The sequence below is a fragment of the Arachis ipaensis genome, chromosome B01 (assembly GCF_000816755.2).
Source record: "Arachis ipaensis cultivar K30076 chromosome B01, Araip1.1, whole genome shotgun sequence".
NCBI lineage: Eukaryota > Viridiplantae > Streptophyta > Magnoliopsida > Fabales > Fabaceae > Arachis > Arachis ipaensis.
Genome location: NC_029785.2, coordinates 38,133,494 through 38,144,965, shown reverse-complemented (window position 1 = coordinate 38,144,965; position 11,472 = coordinate 38,133,494).

Below are 11,472 nucleotides of genomic sequence, written 5' to 3'. Positions count from 1 at the left end.
AGAACTCCCTTCTTCTGAGGCGTCCCATTACTCACAGGATTCCTCTCAGAAGTGTACATGAACTGGTTATTAGCAACCATATCAATGAGTTCTTGAGCTTCTGCAGGCATTTTCTTTAGGTGAATAGATCCACCTGCAGAAGTATCCAATGACATCTTAGCTAATTCAGACAGACCATCATAGAATATATCCAGGATGGTCCATTCTAAAAGTATGTCAAAAGGACACTTTTTGGTCAGTTGCTTGTATCTCTCCCAAGCTTCATAGAGGGATTCAGCTTCTTTCTGTCTAAAGGTTTGAACATCCACTCTAAGCTTACTCAGCTTTTGAGGAGGAAAGAACTTGGCTAAGAAAGCCGTGACCAGCTTATCCCAAGAGTTCAGGCTATCTTTAGGTTGAGAATTCAACCATATTCTAGCTCTGTCTCTTACCCCAAACGGGAAAAGCATGAGCCTGTAGACTTCAAGATCCACTCCATTAGTCTTAACAGTATCACAGATCTGCAAGAATTCAGTTAAGAACTGAAAAGGATCTTCAGATGGAAGTCCATGAAACTTGCAGTTTTGTTGCATCAGAGAAACTAATTGAGATTTCAGCTCAAAATTGTTTGCTCCAATGGTAGGGATGGAGATGCTTCTTCCATGTAAATTGGAATTAGGTGCAGTAAAGTCACCAAGCATCCTCCTTGCATTATTATTATTTTCGGCTGCCATCTCCTCTTCCTGTTCGAAAATTTCTGTAAGGTTATCTCTAGATTGTTGTATTTTAGCTTCTCTTAGTTTCCTCTTCAGAGTCCTTTCAGGTTCAGGGTCTGCTTCAACAAGAATGTTCTTGTCCGTGCTCCTGCTCATATGAAAAAGAGGGAACAGAAAAATAATAATAATAGGGATCCTTTTTACCCAGGTATAGAGGTTCCCCTCTGTGAGTAGAAGAAGAAAAGAATGTAATGTAAAGAAGGGAGAAGAGAAAATTTGAACACAGATGGCAGAGAGGTTCAAATTTGGGTGAGATGAAGTGTTAGTAGATGAATAAATAAATAGAAGGAGATGAGAGAGAAGGAGGATTTTTCGAAAATAAAATTTTGAAAAGGGGTTAGTGATTTTTGAAAATTAGGAATGAAATCAAATTAAAATTAAAAATTGAAACAATTAGTTAATTAAAAAGAATTTTTGAAAAAGAGGGAAGAGTAGTTAGGTGGTTTTGAAAAAGATAAGAAACAAACAAAAAGTCAATTAGTTAGTTGAAAAAGATTTGAAAATCAATTTTGAAAAGATAAGAAGATAAGAAGTTAGAAAAGATATTTTAAAATCAAAATTTTTTTTTTGAAAAAAGATATGTTTTAAAAAGATATGATTAAAAAGATATGAAAAAAAAGATAAGATAAAAAGATATTTTTGAAAAGATATGATTGAAATTAGTTTTGAAAAAGATTTGATTTTTAAATTCACAATTAATGACTTGATTCACAAGAAATCACAAGATATGATTCTAGAACTTAAAGTTTCAATCTTTCTTAACAAGTAAGTAACAAACTTGAAATTTTGGAATCAAAACATTAATTGATGATGTGATTTTCGAAAATATGATATAAAAATAAGAAAAAGATTTTTGATAAATATTTTTAAAATTTTCGAAAAATAAGAAAAATGAAAAAGATTTGATTTTTGAAAAAGATTTTGAAAAAGATAAGATTTTTAAATTGAAAATTTGATTTGACTCATAAGAAACAACTAAATTTTTAAAATTTTTTGAAAAAGTCAACTCAAATTTTCGAATTTTATGAGAGAAAAAAGGAAAGATATTTTTTTTATTTTTGAATTTTTAATGATGAAAGAGAAAAACAAAAAAAATGACTCACAACATGAAAATTATGAATCAAAACACATGATGCATGCAAGAATGCTATGAATGTCAAGATGAATACCAAGAACACTTTGAAGATCATGATGAACATCAAGAACTTATTTTTGAAAATTTTATATGCAAAGAAAACATGCAAGACACCAAACTTAGAAATCTTTCATGTTCAGACACTATGAATGCAAAAATGCACATGAAAAACAAGAAAAGACACAAAACAAGAAAATATCAAGATCAAACAAGAAGATTTACCAAGAACAACTTGAAGATCATGAAGAACACTATGAATGCATGAATTTTCGAAAAATGCAAAATGAATATGCAATTGACACCAAACTTACAATTTGACTCAAGACTCAAACAAGAAACATGAAATATTTTTTATTTTTATGATTTTCTAATTTTTTTGGTATTTTTTGAAAATTAATTTGAAAAAGAAAAATAAGGATTCCAAGATTTTTTATATGAATTCCAGGAATCTTGCATTCTTAGTCTAAAGCTTCAGTCCAGGAATTAGACATGGCTCACTAGCCAACCAAGCTTTCAATGAAAGCTCTAAAGAAGAAAATATTTTTGAAAAATTTTTTTTTAAAACTTTTTGAAAATAAAATTACCTAATCTGAGCAACAAGATGAACCGTCAGTTGTCCAAACTCAAAACAATCCCCGGCAACGGCGCCAAAAACTTGGTGCATGAAATTGTGATCCCTGGGTGAAATTGTCACTCGAACAATCCCCGGCAATGGCTCTAAAAAATTGGTGCTCTAATCTTAATTCATAATTTGTCACAACTTCGATACAACTAACCAGCAAGTGCATTGGGTCGTCCAAGTAATAAAACCTTACGTGAGTAAGGGTCGATCCCACGGAGATTGTTGGTATGAAGCAAGCTATGGTAATCTTGTAAATCTCAGTCAGGTAGATATCAAATAGTTATGGAGTTTTCGAAAATTAATAATAAATAAATAGAAAATAAAGATAGAAATACTTATGTAATTCATTGGTGAGAATTTCAGATAAGCGTATAGAGATGCTTTCGTTCCTCTGAATCTCTGTTTTTCCTCTGTCTTCATCCAATCAGTCCTACTCCTTTCCATGGCAAACTTTATGTAAGGGCATCACCGTTGTCAATGGCTACATCCCATCCTCTTGTGAAAAAGCTGCAAATGCTCTGTCACAGCACGGCTAATCATCTGAGGTTCTCGATCATACTGGAATAGGATTCACCCTCCTTTTGCATCTGTCACTACGCCCAGCACTCGCGAGTTTGAAGTTCGTCATAGTCATTCAATCCCTGAATCCTACTCGAAATACCACAGACAAGGTTTAGATTTTCCGGACTCTCATGAATGCCACCATCAATCTAGCTTATACCACGAAGATTCTGATTAAGAGATCCAAGAGATATTCATTCAATCTAAGGTGAAACGGAAGTGGTTGTCAGGCACGCGTTCGTAAGGGAATGATGATGATTGTCACGTTCATCACATTCATATTGAAGTACGAATGAATATCTTAGAAGCGGAATAAGTTGAATTGAATAAAGAAACAGTAGTACTTTGCATTATTTCATAAGGAACAGCAGAGCTCCACACCTTAATCTATGGAGTGTAGAAACTCTACCGTTGAAAAATACATAAGTGAAAGGCTCAGGCATGGCCGAATGGCCAGCCCCCAAACGTGATCAATATGATCCAAAGATGAACTAAAATCATAATACGTCTAAAAGACTAGTAAAAAGTTCCATTTATACTAAACTAGTTACTAGGGTTTACAGAAATAAGTAATTGATGCATAAATCCACTTCCGGGGTCCTACTTAGTGTGTGCTTGGGCTGAGCTTGAAGTTTACACGTGCAGAGGCTTCTTCTGGAGTTGAACGCCAAGTTGTAACGTGTTTTTGGCGTTCAACTCTGGTTCGTGACATGTTTCTGGCGTTTAACTCCAGACTACAGCGTAGAACTGGCGTTCAACGCTCTTTTGCGTTATCTAAACTCGGCCAAAGTATAGACTATTATATATTGCTGGAAAGCCCTGGATGTCTACTTTCCAACGCAATTGGAAGCGCGCCATTTTGAGTTCTGTAGCTCCAGAAAATCCACTTTGAGTGTAGGGAGGTCAGAATCCAACAGCATCAGCAGTCCTTCTTCAACCTCTGAATCTGATTTTTGCTCAAGTCCCTCAATTTCAGCCAGAAAATACCTAAAATCACAGAAAAACACACAAACTCATAGTAAAGTCCAGAAATGTGAATTTAACATAAAAACTAATAAAAACATCCCTAAAAGTAACTAGATCCTACTAAAAACATACTAAAAACAATGCCCAAAAGCGTATAAATTATCTGCTCATCAGGAATCCAACCATATATTAGCTCTGTCTCTTACAGCAAAGGGAAAGACCATAAGTTTGTAGACTTCAGGATCTACTCCATTAGTCTTTTGCAGTATCACAGATCTGTAAGAATTTAGCTAAGAACTTATGTGGATCTTCCAATGGAAGTCCATGGAATTTGTAGTTCTGCTGCAGAAGAGAGACTAACTGAGGCTTAAGCTCAAAATTGTTAGCTCCAATGGTAGGTACAGAGATGCTTCTGCCATAAAAGTCAGAGGTAGGTATGGTGAAGTCACCAAGAACCTTTCTGGGCTCCTCTTGAGGTTCAGCCGTGTCTTCTCTTTCTTCCTCAAAACTTTCTGAAAGGTCTCTTCTAGAGTGTTGTGCTTTAGCTTATTTTAAATGCCTCTTCAGAGTCTTCTCAGGTTCAGGATCAGGAATCAAGAGGGGCTCTTTATCCCTATTCCTGGTCATAAACAAGAAAGGAAAAAAAAGAAAAGAAGAAAGCTTTTTGTACCACTTGGACAAAAGAGTTTCCAGTGAGATATAAAGAAAGAAGAAGAAGATAGAAAAGTTAAGATGGAAGATGAGAGAGGGAGAGAATTCAAATAATAGAAGTGAATAGGAGAAGAAGTATAAATAGAAAAAATAAATAAGAATTAAAATATTTTGGTTTTTATTTTATTTATTTATTACTTTTTGAAAATTAAGGTTATTAATTTAAAAAAAATTAAAAATTAGTTAGTGATTTTTGAAAATAGAAGAGAGAGAAGAAGAGATAGTTTTCAAAAATTGAGAGAGAGAAGAGTTAGTTAGAAAGTTTTGAAAAAGAGGAGAGAGAAGATAAGATATTAATTAAGAAAAGATTTGAATTTAAAATAAGATAAGAGATAAGATAGAAAAAGATTTGAAATTGAAATTTGAAATTAGAAAAAGATAAGATAAGAAATTAAAAAGATTTGAAAAAGATTTGATTTTAAAAATTGAGATTAGAAAAGATAAGATAAGAAATTAAAAAATTTTGAAAAAGATTTTAAAAAGATAAGATTTTGAAATTTGATTTTGAAAAAGATATGATTTTTAAAATTTGAAATTTGAAATTTGAAATTTGGGTTTTTAAATTTTGAAATTTGAAAAAGATAAGATAAGATTTTTGAAAAAGATAAGATTTTTAATTTTGAAAAGATTTGATTTTTGAAATTTTGAAAACTAAGATAAGATAAGATAAAAATTTGAAATTGAAATCTGAATTTTTATGTTAAAAATTTCGAAAATTAAGTTGAAAAAAGGTTAGAAAAGATATTTTTTCATTTTTGAATTTAATGATGAAAGAGAAAAACAAGTAAAAGACACAAGACTTAAAATTTTTAGATCTAGCACCCCTAATCTTCGAAAATTTTGGAGGGAAACACAAAGGGATACCAAACTTAAAAATTTTAAGATCAAAATACAAAAAAGACTCAAGAACACTTTGAAGACTATCAAGAACACAAAGAACAAGACTCAAGAAATTCAAAGAACACAAAAACATATAAAGAATACCAAACTTAAAATTTTTAGAAAACCAAAAAAAAATTTCGAAAATTAAAAGAAAATAAACAAGAAGACACCAAACTTAAAGAATTGAAACAAGACTCAAACAAAAAGACACTAAATTTAAAAATTTTTAGAAAAAGGACTCAAGATTTTCGAAAATTGACTCAACAAGAACACAAACAAAGACTCGAATAGAGAAACTATTTTTGAAAAAAAATTTTGAAAGAAGAACTTATAGGGGACAAAAATTTTAACCAAGAACAAAATAAAAAGACTCAAACAGAAAGCTAAAGATGCTTGAAAATAAACTGTATGAAAAAGGTTTTTGAAAAAGTTTTAAAATTTTTGAAATTGATGGACAGAAAAAATGAAAGACTCAAACAAAATCAAAGATCAAACAAAGAAAAGAAAATAAAAATAAAAGACTCAACAAAATAAAATCTACATGATCTAGGGAGCAAGACAATCCGTCAGTTTGTCCAAACTCGAACAATCCCCGGCAACGGCGCCAAAAACTTGGTAGCACGAATCCCCACACTTTCGTACTATTGTACCAACAAGTGCACTGGGTCGTCCAAGTAATACCTAAGCAAGTCAGGGTCGATCCCACGAGGATTGTTGGCTTGGAGCAAGCTATGGTTATCTTCTAGGTCTTAGTCAGGCGAAATCAGAAAGTTGTTGATAGTTAAATATTGGTGAGAATATTATAATAGGGTGCTAATACTTTAAGGATATAGTTGAGGATTGGAGTTGCTTTGTCTTTCTTAATTAAATCTGGTATTACTATCTTCTTTGCTTGTGAGTGATCTCTTCAATAGCAGGCTGTAAGTGATTGGCACCTTTATTGAGAGATCGTCAATACTCCTCCGGATCTGAACCCAAGGGTTAGTGTGGATCCATCTCTGCTTGAGGGTGAAGCGCGTACAGTCCATTCTCCTTAATGATCCTACTCAAAACGTCACAGACAAGGTCGGATCTTCCGGATCAGAGAATGCTGCATCTTTGGTTTCTAGCCTCTACCAAAGAGACCCTAATCTCCCCGTAAATCAGCTGAACTGGTGTCTCAATAAGTTCCCAACGAAGTCGTGGATTAGCCGTCTGAGAGATGTATGATTCAAGCTGGTGGTGCGTGCTTTCCACTGAAGTATTCACACGAACCCAAGTAAATGCGGGTGTTTGTCAGGCACGTTCATCTTAATGTGATGAACAGAGCTGATTATCACTGATCATCCTATCCACCACGTTGAAGTACGAATATACATCTTTGAATTAATCAAACCCAGATCGAAGAAGAAACAGTAATACTTTTATTAATTCATAGGACTCAGCAGGGCTCCTCCCCTCAACCTAAGAGGTTTAGAAACTCATACTGAAGGTAAAATACAAAGTAAAATGTATATGATGGTCAAAGTAATCGAAAAAGCTCTGAATAACATAAATCTATTCCCTTAAATACTAAATAGATGACTAGTAAAGGTAAAATAGCCAATGTAGTGATAAAATTCACTTCTGGGCCCACTTAATGAGTGTTTGGGCTGAGCTTTGATGAGATCCACGTGCTATTAGGCTTCTAGGGCATTGAACGCTCGCTAAGGGGTTCTCTCTGGGTGTTTGGACGCTGGTCTCTATTCTTTGGACACTGGACGCCTGGAAGGGGGCAGGTAGTTGGCGTTGGACACCAGTTTTGGGCCTTCTAGTCCGAAGCAAAATATAGACTATTATATATTGCTGGAAGGCTCTGGAAGTCAACTTTCCACAGCCGTTGAGAATGCTCTATTTGGACTTCTGTAGCTCCAGAAAAGCTCTTCTGAATGCAAGTAGGTCAGATCCAGACAGCATCTGCAGTGCTTCCTCTGTCTCTGAATCAGATTTTTGTTCTAGCTCCTCAATTTTAGCCAGAAAATACGTGAAATTGTACAAAAATGAAAAAAATCATAGTAGAATCCAAAAATATGAATTTAACACTAAAACCTATAAAAACTCAATAAAAACTTAATAAAACATACTAAAAATTATATGAAAATGATGCCAAAAAGCGTATAAAATATCCGCTCATCACTTAGCACACAATAAAAAGTCAGTAGAGCTTTGTACGGACCCAATTCTCATACTTGAATAACTTGAGGCAAGTTTTTGGCAATCGTGTCCTTCAGAGAATTAAAATCAATAGGCTTTGTCATTCCTCCCACTAGACTCCTCTATAGCCAGTCCAAATTCTCTTTTGCCACAGCAACCTCGATCTTTTTTGTCCACCCGTTTCCATGTGGATCTTGTTTTTTCTCCTCCTTTCTGGCCTCTATTGTATTTGGGCATGCGTCAATACGAGCTTTTTTACATTGTGGCTGTTGAGTTATGTTGTTATGATTATTTTCTCCTCTCAAAGGCCTATTCATGTCGGCCGCACCCATCTTCCTTCTGTATTTTGCTTCTCCCATAAAAACCACATTTTCTCTCAACCTCATTCAATTCATTTTCATTATTGCCTTCAAGGCCCCCCTTTCGTAGTGTATCATATGAACGCAAAAATGTATATGTTATCACGTTTCTGTTTATGTAACAAATATATATCATTTATGCATCCCATCCAATTGAACAACTGAAACAGCTCCCTCTTTGAGATGTCTTCAGGAAGGTTATCCACAAAGATGGAAAAAGACTCATGCTCCAAATGTTGATACTCTTTTCGGTTCTTGATTCTCGGATCTTTGTCATGTTCCCTAGTTCTACCCCTCCCTGTGTTTCCCACCCACGCTCTCTCTCTCTTACTCTCTCTCCCATCACTCTCTTAAACAGTAAGTATATAAATACAAGAGGAAATATCTGTAACACCCTATTACGCTAAGCTTTATCCTATAATCGTAAAGTAGAGAAAATAAAGTATTACGACAGATTTAAAGCTCATAACATAATATATAATCAAGAAATATTAAAACTAGAAACCCGATAAAAGAACTAAAAGATCAAAAGAGTAACTTAGGATTACAAAATGCGAAGCGTTCACATGATAATTAAAGCGCGTTGGCACGAATAAAAGCAAAATACATAAAACCTTGTACAAGCTCCAAGATATACAAGGTAATAGATAAACAAGTTATATATATATATATATATATATATATATATATTATAGTCACTGTAGTCACTGCCTGCGGAGTTTAGGCCTACTAGTTTCAAAGATACAACAGAGTTTTTGATAATAAAATGGCTACATCCTGTCTCTCAAAGTTTTCAAAGTTAAAAGTCTTAAAGGTAACAATATACAAAAGTAAAACATCGAGCCATCCTCCGCTCTGTCACTGTCTGTGAAACTCACCGAGGTAGGTTGTGACATGCATCTAAAAAATAATAACAACATATGCTATGAGAACCTGGAGTTCTCAGTATGGTAACAGTGCCCAATAGATAAGATATAAGGTTCTGGAAAGCCAAAGGCAATCCTAGAACTTCAACAGCTAGAAAAAATCCAAACCTAGAGTTATACTAAACCATAAAACATTAAGGTATACTAGGCCTAACTAATTATGCTCATACATCTTTGGTTTTCACTCAACCTTTCTCTTTGCATCAAACCTCAAGTCTCTCTCAGCCTATTTCTTATTCGTTCTCTCATCCTGTCTCTTTTCAGTCTCAAATTCTCCCAATGTATCTCAGCATCCATAAGTACGGTCTCACAGTAGATCAGTAACAACAAATACAAGTAATGAAATTCAAACACATTCAATTACAGCAATTATGACAGATAATAGTTAAACAATAATAATCATATAGGCAAACCATATACAATAAACACACACTCAAATAATGTCACATAGATGCAAATGATGCATGCCTGCCCTATTGACCATGAGCTCACATGTAGGTTATGTTGCCATACTTGACTCGGATAAGTAGGATTTAACTACCGTCCTTACCCATAAGTTCAATAAACAAGCGAGATTACATCTCCATCTTTGCTCGGAACACGCAAATGGGATTAAACCACCATCTTTGCCTCCACAGTAAGCGAAATTTAACCACAATCCTTAATGGGTACCTCGAACAAGCGGGTGACGAACGGGTTTTCTATCGGTAAAGAATTTCACAATAAATCTTCGTTGCAAGTATAGTTTCTAAACCAACTAAAATCCTTTTGTACAAAAATTTGGTTGTCACAAGTAACAAACCCCTAATAAAATTGATAACCGAAGTATTTAAACCTCGGGTCGTCTCCTAAGGAATTACAGGGAAGTATAATTTATTATTGGTTATGGAAAGGTATCTTTTTGGGGTTTTTGAAATAGGAACAAGAAAAGGTAAATTGCAAGAATTAAAGTAATAACTAATAAAGCTCTTAGCAAGGTATGAGAATTGGAAATCCTGTCCTAGTTATCCTTATCAATTGTGATGAGAATTGTTCATTACTCCCACTTAGTTAACCCTTACTAAATAAAGGAAAGTCAAGTGGACTAATCAATTTGATTCCTCAAGTCCTAGTCAACTCCTAAGGAAAGACTAGCTTTAGAGGGATCCAAATCAACCAGCAAATTCCAATTACCAATCAACAAAGGAGTTTGATAACTCAAGTATCACCAATTACTCAACAAAAGCCAAAAGGAGAAAAATCTAAATATTGAAAGTATCAATCACATAAATTAAAGAAAGCAACCATAAATCTGAAATACCTCAAATTGCATTAAATAAAGAAATCAAATCTAACATGGAGTTCATAAACCAAATTGGAAAAATAAACAAACTAAAGTAATAGAATAAATAAAAGTAGAAAAGAAATTAAATTAAAGGAACATTGAACTTGGAATGGAGAAGAATAAGAAATCCTAATCCTAAAACCTAAGAGAGAGGAGAAAGCCTCTCTCTCTACTACATCTAAAACCTAAAATTATGTGAATGAATGAATTGATTCCCCCACTCTGTAGCCTCTAATCTGGATTTTCTGGGCCAAAAACTGGGTCAAAAAATAGCCCAGAAATCACCCCCAGTGATTTCTGACACGTCCAGCACGCGGCACTATCACGCGTACGCGTCGTCCACGCATACGCGTGGATTGAATTTTCTCCAGGTCATGCATATGCGTGATCCATGCGTGCGCATCGCTTAACAGCATGGCAACTATAACAAATTATATATCATTTCGAAGCCCTGGATGTTAGCTTTCCAACGCAACTAAAACCACCTCATTTGGACCTCTGTAGCTCAAGTTATGGTCAGTTAAGTACGAAGAGGTCAGGCTGGACAGCTTAGCAATTCCTTCAATTTCTTGTATTCCTTCTACTTTTGCATGCTTCCTTTCCATCCTCTAACCCATTCCTGCCCTATAAACCCTAAAATCACTTAACACACATATCAAGGCATCAAATGGTAATAAAGGATAATAAAAATTGACAGTTTAAAGGCCAAAGAAGCATGTTTTCAATCATAGCACAAAATTAGGAAGGAAAATGTAAACTCATGCAAATTATATGAATAAGTGAGTAGAGAGTTGATAAAAATCACTCAAATTATCACAAGATAAACTATAAAATAGTGGTTTATCAGCGGGATTACACCACCATCCTTGCTCGGGTTATATTCGCAACTCAATCTGCAAGCGGGATTAAACCACTATCCTTTCCAAACACAAAACAACATGCAAGCGGGATCACCCCTCCGTCCTTGCCATACAAATTAATCTGTAAGTGGAATCACACCTCCGTCCTTATTAAACAATTCATTAGTACCTGAGCGGGATAGAACCTCCATTCTCACTG